General features: G+C 42.0%; 1 protein-coding gene and 1 long non-coding RNA gene across 2 annotated transcripts in view; both read right to left on the bottom strand.

Moving 5' to 3' along the window:
* The window catches only part of LOC135577210 (junction-mediating and -regulatory protein-like), a 138,771-nt gene that overhangs the window by 66,303 nt on the left and 53,497 nt on the right, over window positions 1-18,971 (bottom strand). The window lies entirely within an intron of this gene.
* On the bottom strand, window positions 4,269-6,038 carry LOC135577078 (uncharacterized). The gene is made up of 2 exons (XR_010468682.1): window positions 5,150-6,038; window positions 4,269-4,608 (listed from the first exon to the last, which is right to left on the bottom strand). It is a non-coding gene; the product is annotated as an uncharacterized LOC135577078 (long non-coding RNA).

Here is an 18,971-nt window from a genome sequence, read left to right as displayed (position 1 = left end):
TAAAAGGCTCTAAGTAATGTAAGGCTGTGCCAAGTTCTGCTAATTGGGTTGAACTGTCAATAATTTTCACAGAATGATGCTAATCGCTATCTTCACGCTAAACCACTACAGCTTTATGAGACTTCCCAAAACCATCAACAAAAACTGTGCAAGTATGTAGGATCAGACCAAATACAAGTATGGCCTATGACCTGATGTTAAAGACTTGCAGGTTCTGCAGCAATTTACATTTATGCATGCTAAAAGCTGTGCTGTTAAGAAAACCAGCTAGTGCAATTGACAAAGACATAGATTACAAATAAAATAAAAAAAAAAAAATCAGAATTAAATTTCAGAAATGGTACATATATGACAAAAGGATCATGGCCTATTAAGACTTAAATTCATTCCCTGCATTTTCTTGATCAGAGTGACAATTGGTATATTAGTCTGTTAGCATTTGTTGGGACATGGCTAATAGAGAAGGGGCATGGCTCTATTGATCCGTTGTATCAGGAGAATTTTGTTCTAAGTTAGCATGAGTAGGCCTCAGTTAGCATGAGTCTGGTGCAGTATAAGTGGAAAAGTACTGAGCGGTCGCTCTCTGGTTAGCTGAGCGTCTAAGATAAACAAGCTGGGGAATTATCTCTAGCAGGGTGAGAAGGTTGCATTCCAGAGAAACCACAAGAAGGTTGAGCTCATTATGTATACTATCCAATTAATAGAAGACGAGTAGGCATAATTATTGTATACTATCCAATTAATAGAAGACGAGTAGGCATAATTATTGTATGCTATCCAATTAATAGATGACAAGTAGGCATAATTACTGTAAGTCTTATATAAACCAGCTTAGTGTCTCAATAGAGTGAGGTATGCTTATCACTCATATTGGGTCGACCGCATTCCTTCCTCCGTCCGCTCGGGTTTGGAACTCTGATGGAATTTTTCTCTCGGCAATTGGCGCCCGAACCGGCGATCCGAAGCGGCGGATAGAAGCAAAAGGCGCCGGGAGAGCAGCGACCGGCGGGCAAGAGCGACCGAACACTGTGCTGCGGTGTGTCGTCTCCGAAGCCTGAACCGACTGAAGTTCGCCAGTGCTGGGCTACAGGAAACAAGGGCTGCAAGAGGTCTCTTAATTTAGCAAGAGGTACCGTACTATAATGATGAATAACGGGGAAATAGATTAAAAATGATGAATAACGGAGAGATAAATAACAGAGAAACGGATTAAAAGTGATGAATAACGGAGAAACGGGTTAAAATGATGAATAACAGAGAAATGGATTTAGAAGTAGCCCTAGATTTATTACAAAGCTTTTTAGAAAAGCGAGGTGTTGATCATAGTTACGTTAAACAGCTAGCTGGTCTAGTAACATTGGGAAAAACTAAAGGCTGTTTTCAGGATCCTGATTTATTGTTTGATGAAGGAGAATGGAGGAAATTGGGGGATGTGTTGTGGGATATGATCATAGACGAGGATAAAACAGCTAAGAAACTGATGAAACCGTGGAGGGAAGTAATTAATAATATTAAGCGTCATAAACTGGAGAAGAATTTAGCCGCGGTAGCTTCACAGAAACTCGGCAAAATGGAGCCTTCCGCTCCGCCGATGGAAACAGGCATATCTGCGTTTTCAGGGGGGCCAACGCTGCCACCCTCAGGACAAGACGATTTGTTATTTAGTACATGTAAGGCTCCTGTTTCTCCGTGCTGGCAATCGGTGCGTGTAAAAAAGAAAGCAGAGTTGAGTTCTAGTTGGAATGTAGATCAAGTACAGCAGTCGCAGCAGCAGAAACAAAGTTGTGAGGAGTATAACGATCGGAAAGCTATAAGTGAGTCAGAGATGGAGAAAGTTGTAAAGGATACATCTAAGAGACCAGTCAGGTGTCCAGCACTAGTTAATTGGAAAAAGGTAATGGAGGATGCTGCAGACAATGGAGATTTTGGGCCAGATTCACCTTTTGCGTTCCCCGCACTATTTGAGCGAGATAGACATGGAGATATGCACGGGCAGTATAATCCGATTAGTTGGAAATTATTGTCGCAGTTGAGAGCTACAGTTTCGGAATCAGGGTTGCATGGAGAGCCGACTAAACAGCTTTTAAATTATTTGTTTGGGAGTACGTTATTGTGTCCAGAAGACATTAAGGTAATAATGAGAACGATAATGACACAGTCACAGTTGTTATTGTGGCAAGCACATTGGCAGAGATTTTGTGAGGCTTCTGTACAGCAAGCGAGAAATCCTAATGATCCTTTAAGTGATGTAACGGTAGAACAGTTAATGGGGTTAGGACCATTCCTTCAAGTTCGAGCTCAATTAGAAATGGGCCCCGAAAAATGTGCTGAGGCTATGAGAACAGCTCGAGAAGCCATTGAGCATGTTAAAACATCACAGCCATCTCCGTCGTACATGAGTATTAAGCAAGGAAGGGATGAATCATTTGCACAATTTATAGACAGGATTACTTCAGCAATAGAACAATCAGATGTACCAGGCTGGATGAGGGCAGCTTTGTTAAGACAGTGTGCATTGCAGAATGCAAATTCAGTAACTAGAGGTATCTTAGTGACGTTACCTGCAGACGCTACCATAGAAGCTATGTTAGACAGAATGAGCAGAGTTCCGGTAGGGCCACAAGCCATGATGGTAGAGGCTATGGAGAAGCTAGGGAGAGACCTCCTGCAAGCCCAGCAACAGGCATTTGCTGCATTAGCCCCGTTACGTGCTACTGCTGTGGAAGTAGAAAGACGACCACGCCCGAATGAGGGAAGACAGAGTAATAAATGCTTCAGATGTGGAAAAGAAGGTCACTTTCACCGTGACTGCCGGGTGCCTCGAGTTTGGTGTGAGAACTGTAAATCTAGCGGTCATAATACTGAAGCATGTTTCTCGGGAAACGGGAGAATGAGCGCGCCGAGCCGCCGCGCTCCGACAAAAGTGGCAGCTCCAGCAATCGAAACGCCAGAGGATCTACAGAGAGAGCACCACATGACAGTGACAGCTGCTCCACTGGTACGCTCCAACCTGCAACAGCCGGGAGCCTCGGATTGGACTTGGCAACCTCAGTAGATATCAGTTTGATCGATCAGCGGCCACAAAAGATACCATCCACCTTTAAAGGACCTTTAATAATTAATGGACAATCACAAGGGGCATTGTTAATTGGTCGTTCGTCGAGTGGTATGAAAGGCCTTACGATTATCCCGGGACTTATTGATGCCGATTACAAAGGGATTGTACAAATTATGGTTCAGACACTGTTTCCTCCGATTTTCATTCCGAAGGGTAGTCAAATAGCACAATTGATACCACTTCCGCAATTAACAAAGGACATGACGCCAGCATTATCTTCAGAAAGAGGAGGTGGTGGATTTGGATCGACAGGACCTGCTGTGATGCTAACTATGTCAATGAGCCGGCGACCAACTGCGTCAGTTCGAATGGAATCTAGAGGACAATCTATTTTACTTACAATGTTACTGGACACTGGGGCTGATTTGACCATCGTAGATGAGGGCACCTGGCCTCAGGATTGGCCAACAAAACCTATGGACAGGGGCGTTGAAGGAGTAGGAGGTCATTCATCAGTACGTCAAAGTATTGAACGTATCCTGTTCATCATAGACGGGCGAAAAGCCAATTCATTTGTTACAGTGATGACTCTTCCTGCAGGTGTAAATGGACTAATAGGCCGAGATATATTGGATCAGCTAGGAGCTGTTTTGACAACTGAAAGGTCTTTTCGCTAACGGTCACTGCAAAATGGGCTTTCCCGATCCCTCTTAAATGGACTTCAGATGACCCTGTATGGATCGAGCAGTGGCCGTTAAAGATGGAAAGTCTTGCAGCAGCACATCAGTTGGCACAAGAACAGTTTGATCAAGGACATTTGCAACTGTCAACAAGCCCATGGAATACGCCTATATTTGTGATTAAGAAAAAATCAGGAAAGTTCCGACTGCTTCATGATTTGAGAGCTGTAAATGCACAAATGCAACCGATGGGAGCATTACAACCTGGTCTTCCGAATCCGGCAATGCTTCCTGAACACTGGAAGTTGTTAATTGTGGATTTGAAGGATTGCTTTTTTACTATTTCTTTGCACCACCTCGATACACAGCGATTTGCCTTCACTTTGCCAGCAATAAATAGGGAAGCTCCTGCTCAGCGGTTTGAGTGGACTGTGTTACCGCAAGGAATGAAAAATAGTCCGACATTGTGTCAATTGTTTGTGGACAATGCGTTGCGTCCTATTCGTGATGCCTGGCCTACAGCGATGGTGTATCACTACATGGATGATATTCTTATTGCACAAGAACAAGACTTTACTGAGCAACAATTGCAATTTTTACATTGTCAGTTGTATAAGGAGGGTTTAGTAATTGCTAAGGAAAAAATTCAGCGACAAGAACCGTGGTTGTACTTAGGGTGGAAAATTACTGACTCCCAAATTCGACCGCAAAAACCGCATATTACCACAGATATTAGGACACTTCATGATGTTCAGAAACTCATGGGGGATTTACAATGGTTAAGGCCTGTCGTGGGTATTACCAATACGCAGTTAGAGGTGTTACGACCATTGCTGCGTGGAACCGATCCCTCCACTCCGGTGGATCTCTCTATGGAGCAAAAACAAATGATCCAGAATTTAGCTCACTTAATCACATTGGGTTTTACAAGGAGACGCGACCCTGCAATACCTGTAGATTTTTCTGTTTTTCAAACAGATGGTCATTTAATTGGGGCTCTTACACAGCACAAAGAAAAAAAAGGGGAGCGAGAGGAACTTGGGATACTTGAATGGGTATTTCCAAAGCTACAGCCAAGAAAGTCAATACAGCAAAAGGTCGAAACTTTAGCAGATTTAATAAGGAAGGGTAGGAAGCGTGTAATTCAGATCACAGGGCAAGAGTTGCAGACAATATATGTTCCGATGAAAAAAGAAGCAATAGAGTGGTACCTTCAGAATAGCGAGGAGTTGTGTGAGTGTTTATTCTCATCAGCTACAACTATATCCTTGTCTCCTGTAAAGGCGGCAATAGTGCAGTTTATTGGTCACAATGAATGGATGCAGAAACCTCTCCGCAGTAAATCACCCCTAGAAGATGCCCAGACAGTGTTTACGGATGCAGGAAAAAGGTCCAGAAGAGCTGCAGTTACCTGGATCGCTTGTGGTGAGTGGCACCACCACTTGCTGGAAGCTGTTCCGGGAGATTCCTTGCAGACATTGGAGCTTGCTGCTGTTGTATGGGCCATGGGAAAATGGAGAGAGGAAACAATTAATATTGTGACCGATTCGCTGTATGTCGCGGGTGTGTTACACAGGATAGAAGATTCTCAGATTAAGGATGTTAAGCAACTGCGCTTGGGAGAACTGTTTAGACAGTTGCGTACATTAATTCAAGGAAGAACAAAACCATATGCAGTGATTCACATCCGTAGTCATATGTGGGATTGTGGCCTTGGGGAAGGGAATGCTAGAGCAGATAGGTTGGTAGCATGTTCTGCCCCTGTTAGTGATTTTGTCAAGGCTAGAGAATCACATAGTGTGTTCCATCAGAATGCGAAAGGATTACATTCACAGTTTAAGATCACTGTAGAGGAAGCTAAGGGAATTGTACGGACTTGCCCTCAGTGTAGTCATCATGGTTCTGGTCTAGGCGTAGGGGTTAATCCTAGGGGGTTGGGTCCTAATGAGATATGGCAAATGGACGTGACGCATGTGCCCTCAATGGGTAGGCTCAAATATGTACATATTACAGTTGATACATATAGTCATTTTGTATGGGCAACGCCACAGGCAGGAGAAAAAGCTAGTCATGTGATTCGTCACTTGACGGCGTGTTTTGCTGTAATGGGGGTACCAGCACAGATTAAAACGGATAATGGGCCAGCTTATTGTAGTGAGAAGATGCGTAAATTCTGTCAGTTATGGGGAGTACAACATGTTACAGGGATTCCACATTCCCCAACGGGACAAGCAATTGTAGAGAGAATGAATCAAACGCTGAAGCAATATTTGCAGAAATTTCAAGATATCACGGACAGTCAAGAACGGGTTATGAAAACATTGTTTGTTTTAAATTACCTCTGTATATTTGGATCAGATGAGGAGCCACCAGTAAAAGTGCATTCAGGTCTCTCAAAGAAAGTAACTGTTCAAATGAAGGTGTTTTATCGAGATCCAGAAACTGGACAGTGGAAAGGGCCTGCAGAAGTTCAATACATTGGCAGAGGATACATGTGTGTACTTACTCCTACAGGGACAAGATGGATACCTGCAAAATGGACTCGGCCAACATTAAAGGACTGATGGTGTTTATTTTGACTGCCATTGGTGCAACAGCTGTCCCGCATTTGTTGATGAAGCAACAGAACATTTGGTTAACTTGGGCCAATAAGACGCACAATCCTAATTTCTGTCTGAGTCTCGCTTCAGCTCAAGAGCCATTCAAGACGTGTCTAATTGGAATACCTTTATCAGTCAATGAATCTATTGAGATGCTTACAGGACTGTATAATGTGTCTGTTTGGAACAACTGTAATTGTACGGGGGAACCTGATGCTTGTTTAGCTCATTTACCCTTTAATAATGCATCTTGTCGATTAGCTTTCCAATCGCTAGGTGGTGGGCCTCGCTAGGTTTTCCTTCATGGCTGTTGTCATTCTTTAAACCAGTATTGGTAGGAATTGCCTTTATTTTGCTTATATTGCTTATTGGTATGTGTTGCCTTTCATGTATTAGGCAATTATGTTTAAAGATAATTGATGCTACTTTTCGCAAGGAAGTGTTATTAGCCCAAAGAGAAAAAGGGGGAATTGTTGGGACATGGCTAATAGAGAAGGGGCATGGCTCTATTGATCCGTTGTATCAGGAGAATTTTGTTCTAAGTTAGCATGAGTAGGCCTCAGTTAGCATGAGTCTGGTGCAGTATAAGTGGAAAAGTACTGAGCGGTCGCTCTCTGGTTAGCTGAGCGTCTAAGATAAACAAGCTGGGGAATTATCTCTAGCAGGGTGAGAAGGTTGCATTCCAGAGAAACCACAAGAAGGTTGAGCTCATTATGTATACTATCCAATTAATAGAAGACGAGTAGGCATAATTATTGTATACTATCCAATTAATAGAAGACGAGTAGGCATAATTATTGTATGCTATCCAATTAATAGATGACAAGTAGGCATAATTACTGTAAGTCTTATATAAACCAGCTTAGTGTCTCAATAAAGCGAGGTATGCTTATCACTCATATTGGGTCGACCGCTTTCCTTCCTCCGTCCGCTCGGGTTTGGAACTCTGATAGAATTTTTCTCTCGGCAAGCATTCCCATCATACTGTCCCACAATAGCCACAGGTTGTTTCATAGACAAATCTGCAAGTCCAATCGAATGCAGTCAGCCTGTAAAGTTTTCATAAATTCATCCCTCAAAGTTTCTAACTCCATTTCAGCTGTCATATTTATTGGATATTGTTTTCCCTTACCGGATCGCAGTCCTGTTTCAGATCTATCAGTGTAGTATTTGCTTTATCAAAAACATTGGCTGTTAATACTAGTGGAAATACAGCATTCAAAAGTTCCTTGAAGATTTCTCACTTGCACAAGCAGATCTGCACCATCCAAGCAGCTTCTTGTAGGACATGCAACTAAACAGAATTCTCAGAAAACGTTATTTGAGCTTACAATTTACTTAACAAATCCTGACCCAAGAGAGGTATAGGACTTTTGGGCAAATACAAGAATTCATGTATTAAAACTTTGTTCCAAATTTGGCATTCCGTTTGTCTCAAAAAACGGCCTTTCTTTCGTGGTCTCTCATGACCTCAAAAACTAGCATGGTGAATTTACTAAGAAGTCTCTTACAACTAATTACCACAGGATAAGTCTATCAACAAATTTTTGGTTTAATTTTCCAGTTTCATTAGAACTATGGGTCTGCTCAGGATGCCTTTAAACTTCACCCTCGGACTGCTCCATTCAGTATCTCATTGCTGCAGTGGCGGGGAGAGAGAACCCCCCTTTCACTGCTTTAAAAGCAGGCAGCCAGGTTTTTCCAGTTGTTTTTCCTTTCTTTGCAGTACAGATATAACCAAGGTCATGCAGCTGGCATACTGGCTGGTACGAAGTAGGAGGCTCTGGGAAACTTCTCAGTTACAATGAGCTGCACACAGGCCTGGGATATTTTGCTCTTTTGTTTTCCCATTTCATTCCAACTACACTTTATATGCAATTTCAAGTAGCTCAGAAATAGTTACATTCCTTAGCTCCATTTACCTTTTACAATTTAGAAATGTCAAAAAACAGTATAAACCAATGTAATAAACATAAATCCATTATTCTATTTTCCTAGATCCAAATCAGTTCACATTCCAGCAACCTTTAAATACAACTTCATAACTTCATACAATACCCCAAGTTCACATCTATCATAGTATTTTAACAATTTAAATACTTTTCTAACAACATAAGCGATTACTTTAATGTGTAAGGATGCATCCTAAGGGGGAGCAAGATGGAATTTTATCAGTGGAACCGGTTCCCATTTTGTAATTATCTCCCCAAACAAGATTCTTTTGGTACCAAATATGAATATGCAAACTAAAATACTGAGCTCAGATATGAAAACCATATACCCAGTTCAAATAAGCAGATGGATCACAGTTACACCAATTTAAGACAATATCTCAATTTTTTGCATTGCACCTTTGAACCGCTTACTGCTCAGCCAGGTGGAGGTACCTCTGGGTCTCCCTGACAAAATGGATCAGTGCGCGCTGGAGGCCCATTCGGCACCCACCCCCCCCCCGCTGCCGCAGCAAGCTGGACTGGGCAAGGCCTTTTATTAGTGTCTCATCTGGTGCGCTACAACTGTTATTCTAAAACCAGGATTCTTCACTTGATGTGCATACAAAAAGGCCAAATTTAGTGCACCGAGATGAGAGACAGCCTGTCACAGAGTTGCGCAAGTCTGGATATTGGAATAAAGCTAGTACACTAGAAAAAAATATAACAGCTACTACACATAAAATCTTAACATCACCTTCACGCAGTAAGGAACTAAATTACTCATGATCTTTTGTACTATCACAAAACGCGCCTTTTGAGTCAACCGATTCTCATGATTTAACAGTCTGTGAACTTACTGTACCATATAACAAAGACCTACCAAAATTGCAACATGCTTAAACAGATACCCACAAAGAAAACAGGCTAATAAGGAAAACATTGTGCAGACTTCAGCAAGTTTACTGTGACCTGCGTGTTATCAGTTAACTCTCTCTCAGCTGTCTGAAATGATTTAATGATCTCTTGTAGGGATTTATTTTGTCTTACTCCTCTCACCCTAAAAACAACATTAATTGCAATAAGGTGTTATACTTCAAGATTCTATTCCCCGGACACTTTTCCCAATCATTTAACTTATACAGCAGCCACCATTAACTACAATATTTTACAAGATCTTCTTTCCTCATATTTCCAAGTGCTTCCCTATGTTTTGAAACACCTCCCAATACCGAATTTTATGAACAAGACTGAAAACAGTAATTTCTGACCCCACGGAAAAGCACAGGGCTGCTTGCAGCGTGAGTGGGAAAAGTGGAGAGAAAGTTTTACGGCGCACTTATACCACAAAGAAACAATTCTAACAACAACCAGTGAAACAATTAACTCACATTCCTGACAAGCTGCTTGACTTTCAGAGAGGCAGTAAACAGGAGCAGATAATATGCACTGTAAAACTCGCAAATAACATGTTGATAGCAGACTTTAGCATTCTCTACTGCTAATTTCAACACCAGTGCTTCCTTAACTTCTAAGTTTTATACCCTGAATCCCCAGGAGCACCCCCCTTTCCTGTCACGATTATCATGACCACATTGCCGACTGTCGGATTCACTTGCTGTTAGCTGATCTAATCTGTCACACAGTTCTGTTGTCCAGTTCTATTTTCAGTGACTTCTTCTGTTCTCTCGTGGAAGTTAGAGGGTTAAAAGGCAGGAAAAGCAGATTGGTAAAATTGGTAAAAGGACTGATAGTACACTTGTTTACGACTTTAGCATTCTCAGCTTTCACAGGTTCTTTGAGTAAGTTGTCTGACACCAATCCTCTGGACTTGCTGTTCTCACCAGGGTTAGATGATGGTACAGGAGGCTACCCATTCGGCATTGTTCCTCCCCCCGCCCCAGACTGCTGAACCATCAGGGGTGCTGAAAGCACAGCAGGGGATGGAATAGGGAGGGTATCGCAGACACAAACCGGGTGAACTTCACAGCAACTTTCAGGATACTTATCAGGCTGCAACGCTGCAAAAATTCCGGCAGCAGCAGACCGTTCAAGCTTCCATGTAGTTACTAATGATTTAGCTTCTGTATCTCCATTGCTGACTTTATCCCATAATTTCTGCTCTATACTGTCCCAAAGTTCAAGTTTAAGTTTTGAGTCACTAATGCTCGTAACAGTCTTTTCAGGTTTTAATTGCTTCAGTGTAGTATTTATCAGTTTCCAGATGGTTACAAGGCCGAGAATATATTTTTCACAGTGACTAATTGCCTTCCACAACACAGTTCCCATCTTTTTCAAGTTTCTATTTGAAAAACTCCTGACAGGTCAGCAGGATACGCATTGCCTCTGCACCAAGTTAATAGTCTTTTGAGGTTCTTCGCTGATTTATCATCATCTATAACCATTTCCCACAACACGTCTCCCAGTTTCCTCCACTCTCCTTCACCAAACAACAAATCAAGATCCTGAAAACACCCCTTAGTTTTCCCCGTTGCTACTAGACCAGCTAGCTGTTTAATGCAACTATGATCAACCCCCCGCTTTTCTAAAAAGCGCTGTAATAAATCTTGGGCTACTTCTAAATCCATGCCTCCGTTATTCATTATGACCTATTACTACACCTTGTTCCTTTAGCGATCGCGCGTTACCTGTTATCTGTCCTTGTTTGTACTGTCCCTCGTTTTTATTTTATCCTTGCAGCCCTCAGCCTGTAGCCCAGCAATGGCGAACTTCAATCGGTTCAGGCGTCGGAGACGACACACCGCAGCACAGTGTTCGGTCGCTCTTGCCCGCCGGTCGCTGCTCCCGGCGCCCCTGCTCCTGTCCGTCACTCAGGTCCCTGTTTGGGCGCCATTTGTTGGAAAAAGGGTTCTCGCATAGGTAGCGACCTGATGTGACGGAGGAAGAAATGCAGCCGACTCAGTATGAGTGATAGAGCATACTTCCACTTTATTGCCCGAGATAGCGTTGCATTTATACCAAATACCATAATTATGCATACTTGTCTCTATCTAATAGGCTAAGCACTAAGAGGTTACATTTACTTACTCCACCTACTTGGGTTTAGCTAGCTATGCACATCCCGCATTCTTCTGACTCTTATCTCTTCAAGGATATCCTGACCCTGCCTTAGTTAGTACTTTTCCGTTCCCCCTTTCCCACGGCCTAATAGACAAGCTAACTAAGGCCTACTTATGTCAACTAAAATGGGCTCTGCTCGTACAGTTGCTTGGTGGACTCATGTCCATGCTCCTTGAGGCAATCCCTGACAAAGAAGTGTCTTACAACTAGTTACCACAGAATAAGTCTATTAAAAAATTTTTTGTTTAATTTCCTAGTTTCATTAAAACTACAGATCTGCTAGGGATGCCTTTAATTTTCACCCTCAGACTGCTCCATTCAGTATTAAAACATTGCTGCACTGGATGGGAGAGAAAACCCCCCTTTCACCACCTTGAAAGTGGGCAGCCAGGTTTTTCCATATTTTTTTTTTTTTTTCTCTTTCTCTTCTTGCTACGGTTTAGATATAGCCAAGGCCACGCAGCTGGCATAATCGCTGGTACGAAATAGGAGGCTCCGGCAAACTCCTCAGTTACAATGAGCTGAGTTTATCTTGCAGCTTGACACAGGCCTAAAATTTATGTTCAAGCACAGGCCTGGATATTTTGCTTCTTTGTTATCCCATTTCATTCCAGCCATAATACACTTTATATGCAATTCAAAGTAGCTCAGCAATAGTTACATTCCTTAGCTCCATTTACCTTTTAAAATTTACACGTCAAAAACCAGTATATTAAACATCAATCCATTATTCCATTTTCCTAGATCCAAATCAGTTCATATTCTAGCAACTTTTAAATACAACCTCTTCCAAATTCACATCTATCATAGCATTTAGTTTTAGTTCCCATGCCTCCAACAAACACATAAATTCAATGCGAATCAAAGTTTAACAACTTCAGTTCTTTTCTGGTCTCAGAATTACTAGATAATATAAGCAATTACTCTAATGCGTAAGGAAGCATCCTAAGGGGGAGCAAGGTGGTATTTTAGTAATTTTGTATTTTGTAATTATCTCCCCAAACAAAATTCTTTTGGTATCAAATATATATATATGCAAACTAAAACACTGAGCTCAGATATGAAAACCAAGTACCAAGTTCAAAAATGTAGATGGATCACAGTTATACTGTCATATCTCAATTTTTGCATTGCACCTTTGAACTACTTACTGCTCAGCCAGGTGGAGGTAGCTCTGGGTCTCCCTGTCAAAACAGGTCAGTGCGTGCTGGAGCCCAGTCAGCATCTGCCCCCCTGCCGCCGCAGCAAGCTGGACTGGGCAAGGCTTTTATTAGTGTCTCATCCGGTGTGCTACAACTGTTATCCCCAAACCAGGATTCTGTACATGGTGTGCATACAAAAGAGCCAAATCCAGCACATCAAGATGAGACACAGCCTATCACAGAGCTGTGCAAGTCTGGATACCGGAATAAAGCTAGTAAGAGAGAAAGAAAAATAACAGCTACTACACACAAAAATTTTACCATCACATTCATGCAGTAAAGAACTAAATTACTCATGGTCTTCTGTATTATCACAAAACGCACATTTTGAGTAAACGGATTCTCATGATTTAACAGTCTGTGAACTTACTGTACCATATAACAGGCAAAGACTTATTAAAACTGAAATACGTTTAAAGAGATACCTACAAAGAAAACAGGTTAATAAGGAAAGCATCTTGCGGACTTCAGCAAGTTTTCTTACCTGTGTGTTTTCAGTTACCTTTCTCTCAGCTTGTTGAAGTGCAAACCGCCCCACCTGTAAAACTGTCTGAAACGGTCTAATGATCTCTTGTAGAGTTTTATTTTTGTCCTGCTCTTCTCACCTTAAAAACAACATTAATCGCAACAAAGTGTTTTACTTCAGGGTTCTATTCACCAGCCAGTTTTCCCAATCATTTAACTTAAACAGCAGCCAACACTAATTTCAATATTTAACAAGATCATCTTTCCTCCTTTTTCCAAGTGCTTTCCTATGTTCTAAAACACCTCCCAATACCGATTTCTTAGGAACACGACTAAAAACAGTCATTTCTGACCCCATCCTGTAAGTAAAAAACATGAGAAGAGGGAGGGAGGGGGGGAAGCACAGGGCTGCTTGCAGTGCGAGTGGGAAAAATGGGGAGATTTTATGACACACTTAAAAACAACTAGTAAAACAATTAACTCACATTCCTGACAAGCTGCTTGATTTTCAGAGAGGCAATACACAGAAGCACGCAATATGTACTGTAAAACTCGCAAATAACATGTTGATAGCAAATATTAGCATTCTCTACTGCTAATTTCAACACCAGTGGTTCCTTAGCTTCTAAGTTTTCAACCTGCTTATTGATGGCCTCTTGAAGATGGTCAATAAATTGCTTGTAATTCTCATTGGGACCCTGATTAATAGTTGTAAATAAATTGGCTGCTTTGTTGGTTTCAGGCACCTCTATCATAGCTTAATATGCAAGGTCTGTTGACTGCCTCAGGATTTCAGAAACTAATAGCACCTGTAATTGTGATGTGACAATTAGTGTCTCTTCCAAGAGTTGAGGGATACCCACCGCTTTCAAAGAATCCCCATTGTTCTGTCCTAAATGATCTATAGCTGTTACATTGCACAGGTCAAATTTTGCTTGAGTCTTTCATGTTTTTTATCTGATCTTGGGGCAACATGTACACATGCTCCTTTTCCTTTCAACTCTTCAAGGAAATGCTGCAAATCCTCATCCTCATCCGAGTCATCAGATAACACAGACTTGAATGGTGCTGGAGAATCATTAGTAACAGGGGGGTTTGGAACAGTGCACATTCTCACCAATATTTTCTAGCATCATAATTATTCGTATAACCTGAGTCCCCAGGCGCATCCCCTTTCCCGTCATGATCAGCATGACCGCATTGACGACTGTTGGATTCACTCACTATTAGCTGATCTAATCTTTCACACAATTCTTTTGTCCAGTCCTTATCCAGTGACTCCTTCTGCTCTCTCATGGAAGTTGAAGGGTTAAAAGGCGGTAAAGACGGATACAAATTGGTAAAAGGACTGATAGTACACTTGTTTACGATTTTAGCATTCTCAGTTTTCGCAGGTTCTTTGGGCAAGTTGTCTGATTCCAATCCTCTGGACTTGCTGTTCTCATTAGGGTTGGGTAATAGTGTAGGGGCCACCCGCTTGGCAGTTTTCCTCCCCCCGCCCCGGACTGCTGAACCATCGGGGGTGCCAAAGGCACAGCAGGGGATGGAATAGGGAGGGTATCAAAGACACGAACCGGGTAAAATTCACAGCAACTTTCAGGATTCTTATCAGGTTGCAACCCTACAAAAACTCCGACAGCAGCAGACCGTTCAGCCTTAAGATCTTTTAAGGTGGTAATTATAAGCTTCCATGTAGTTGCTAATGATTTAGCTTCTTTATCTCCATTGCTGACCTTATCCCATAATTTCTGCCCTATATCGTCCCAAAGTTCAAGTTTAAAAGCCTTCTCGGTTTCTGCCAGGTAGCCGTTAGTTCTACACCAAACTAACAGTCTACGTATGTTATTTTCTTCATATTTAAGTCCTCTCACAGAGAGAATATTCCAAGGAGCTTCACTCTTCCCTCCTCCTGCCCCAGCCGCTCTCCTTTTCCAGTGATTTCTTCGGCAAATTTGTCTGCGGAACGTCCATACACCTCCACCTGGTTCTTAGTCCAGCTGATCCGCCTCTGGCTGGGCCACTCCAGTCTTTTCCTCGATTGTAGTGAGACGCCGTTCAGAGTATCACATCGGGGGTCACCATTTGTTGGAGTGACCCAATAGGGTATAGGTGGGACTGTGGAGACTCACATTCAAATAGCTGTAATAAGGAATTGCAAATGATCTACAGCGAAGTTATACTTATGAAGATTGAAATGTTATTAAAGCTTTTGCAGCCCTACAAAGTAAAAATAGAGTCCTGCAGTAAAAATTAATTTTTCTTTGCTGTAAAAAATATATTTGACGCCACTCAGAACCCTCAGAAAAAAAATCTAAATGTAATTTGGGAAACTGAAATGAAAGGAGGCTGAACAAAAGACTGTCAAGGTTTGATTGCAAAGTGACAATTAACTGTGGCAGATTTATTTTTACCCCCCTTGTTGGAGCGCATAAAGGACCCTGCACTCCAATTCAATGTGAATCACGCAAAGCCGTTTATTACAGAAAGAAGCCTCCTTATATACGCAACTATTCTCTGATCACACGTCCACGCTCCAAGCATGCATTCACTAATTGGATATCACCTATGTTCACGAGCTGTCTACACGCTGGAGTCTCGCTGCTGATAGGTGTCAGGGATTGGCTCAAGGAGCATGGACATGAGTCCACCAAGCATCTGTACGAGCAGAGCCCATTTTAGTTGACATAAGTAGGCCTTAGTTAGCTTGTCTATTAGGCCGTGGGAAAGGGGGGAAACGGAAAAGTACTAACTAAGGCAGGGTCAGGATATCCTTGAAGAGATAAGAGTCAGAAGAATGCAGGATGTGAATAGCTAGCTAAACCCAAGTAGGTGGAGTAAGTAAATGTAACCTTTTAGTGCTTAGCCTATTAGATAGAGACAAGTATGCATAATTATGGTATTTGGTATAAATGCACACTATCTCGGGCAATAAAGTTGAATCATGTTTTATCACTCACATTGAGTCGGCCTGCATGTTTTCCTCAGCCGCATACTTGCAGATAGGTCCATTAATTTATGTCATGTTGAGGCCCTGTTATTGTATAACTTCCTCACCCCCACAGCAGGTCCTGTTTTCAGCTTTCTGAGATGGCCTTGAAATTCCTTTGGGCCTGGCTAGTTCAATAACAAATCTCCATCTAACAGAAACCCATCCACAGAAGTGTAGGAGACGATCTCTTCTCTTTGGTGACCAGTGAAAGAACCCAAGGGAATGGCAGGAAGATGGGCCAGGGGATGTGGCGATTAGGAATGACGCATACCAGGACACAGACAGAAATTCACGCAGAGGCAGAGATTCAGGAAGGAGCGCAGGGCCTGGCCAAGCAGAGAGCTGACCTAGGACTAGGCTTAGGCTGCCTTCTTTATTCACCATTGACAATTTATAGGATTTACAGGTACAGGCCTGGACTAAGATGTTTACAAAAATGTGCTTTTCCACTAATTGTTATTAAAAACACAAAACTCATATGATGTTTGTCTCATTTGTTTTTCCACTTATTCACAGACCAGGCCCAAGGACATTCACACATCCCATGCACTTGGGGGCAGTTATCCGGCCCGAGATACCATTCTCACGAGTCTGGGCTATAACTTTTACAATTATGAGAAACGTACTTCAAAGTAATCTGTCCAAGGCCCTTTATATATTATTATGTTAGTATTATGTCTTTGACTGTCCAGATCGTCATGTTAGAACTGATCTTCCTTTATCATCCGGGTGGCTGGAACTGAACATCTTGCTTTCCCACATTTTACTTTCCAACAAGGGGAAGTTTTGGTTAGACATTAGGAAAAGATTCTTCACCCAGAGGATTGTGGAGCATGTGAACAAGCTCCCAAGGGAGGTAGTCACGGCTCCAAGCCTGGAAGTATTTAAGAAGAGACTGGACAACGCCCTCTGACATATGGTGTGAACTGTGAGTTTGTCATATGCAGGGACAGGATTTGGACTCGATGATCCTTGTGGGTCCCTTCCAACTCAGGACATTCTATGATTCTACTTGTGATATATGTGTTTTTCTATACCCCAGGTGCAGTTGCCTGAGTGTATTTACAGTTACCTTTCCTCACCATTCTTGCGCTATTCCCACACATTCTAGCCCCTCACTCAAGAGACCACTTCTGCTGGGGCCAGCAAACCAGAGGTGTTCATTTGGGCTTGTGAGGTGTAGCACAGAGCAATTTACAGGGGCACACAATGAACACATACAGAAAAAGGAAAAAAACATATTTCTACAATAATGCTTTCAATCAGGTGTCTCATTCATCTTGTCAAGGAATCAAATGAGTTGTTCAGGCAGGCAATATCAGTAGATTGTTTCACTTGCTGCATTAATCCCAAAGATGTGAAATTTTGTCTTCCATGCTGGCTAGTTCATCTATGTTGAAGCAACACTTGCCTTCAAAATCTAAGCAGCATTTACAGCCACTAACTACTCAGAAAAAGCAACAATTGGAAACATTAATGTCAAAATGCCTTAACAAGCACAATTCTGCAATACAGCTACCGGGGTTGTCATGCTAATGAAACACATTGTTAAGAGATCTGCAGTTGTTAATTTCTCCTAAACATTAAAGGTAAATGATTTTTACAGTAGAGGCTGAAAAAATCTAGGTTTGACAGGAGAAATGTAACTTCATCAACAGGAGCGTTATCACCTTCATGTAATATTATATGCTTTTGCTCCAGCCAGCTCCTTCAGCTAGTATTACTCTGGGTTTAAAAACCTGGTGTGGGGCAATTGCCCACACAGACTGGAAAGCTGTGGCGCGTGCTTTTTCAGGTTGGACTTCAATTCAGTGTTGGGTCTGTGACACCACTAACATTGTTCCAATGCTGTCTCCTCTAAATAAAGCAAAGGTATTCACTGAAGATACCTGAAATACAACTCGAGTATCTGATATTAGCAAAGAATGTAACATAAGAGGAGAAGACAGGGTACAAAACCATACAACATTCTCAAGTTATATGAACTTTAATATCTAGATCAATAAGCTGCAATCTCACTTCACAATTCATTGGTGTGAATAATTCAATTTCCCCTGTAGTTAGTCCTGACACTGTATCCACAGCAGTGTATACATATTGCCACCCCCTAGATGGGGGTAGGGGGCCGAGATAATCAACCTGACAGTTATTCAAGGTCCACTGACCACATTTTATCTTTTCCCATGGCCTACATAATGCCCTTAATTGTAACTGTGTACAAGTAGCATAATGATCTGAGCATATTTTACAAGTATATAATAGCAAGGGGGGTTGATTGTGAGCAATGTTCCATGCGTGTGCAGCATAAGCTGATCCATGTCCACAAGCTATGTGCACATTTAGAGCTTGAGCATGCATCTTGGCAGAGGTGATATTATCTACTTCCCTACCATTTTGTGACTCAAGTGAATCAACTTTATCATGCTCTTCTATTAACCTTTCACAAAGGGAAGCCTCCTCCACAGAAGATGTAGGGATAAAATTTCTCCAATGCCCTAAAAATCCCCCAAAAGGCATGTAAATGTTTTACTGTAGCTGGTACAGAAAACTTCTGGACTGTGTGCTGTAACTTATTTGGTAGCTATGCCAAACTATTCCTAAATATAGTGCAGTAGCACTAGAACCCTGTGTTTTAGTCAGATTAATTGCCCACCCTTGTCCTGTAAATGCACTTGTAGAAACTCAGCAGCTGCTTCAGTTTGTTGTTGTGGCACTGCCATAATCAAAAGATCTTCAATATAATGGCAATCAGTATCAGTACCTGACCATAATGCTATATTAGCTACTATCATTTGGTGGCAAATGGAGGGATTGTGTTTGTATCCCTGAGACAATACTCAGCAAGTATATTGCTTTTGTTGCCAGGTAAAGGCAAACTGGTCTTGCATTGAGGTGGCAGGTGCGGTGTGGGGTAGGCACAGTGTTAGTGGTGGGGCTAGGGGTGGTTGACTTTTCTGCATAAGCA

The sequence above is a fragment of the Columba livia genome, chromosome W (genome assembly GCF_036013475.1).
Source record: "Columba livia isolate bColLiv1 breed racing homer chromosome W, bColLiv1.pat.W.v2, whole genome shotgun sequence".
Taxonomy (NCBI): domain Eukaryota; kingdom Metazoa; phylum Chordata; class Aves; order Columbiformes; family Columbidae; genus Columba; species Columba livia.
This window is presented reverse-complemented; position numbering and strand designations above follow the sequence as displayed.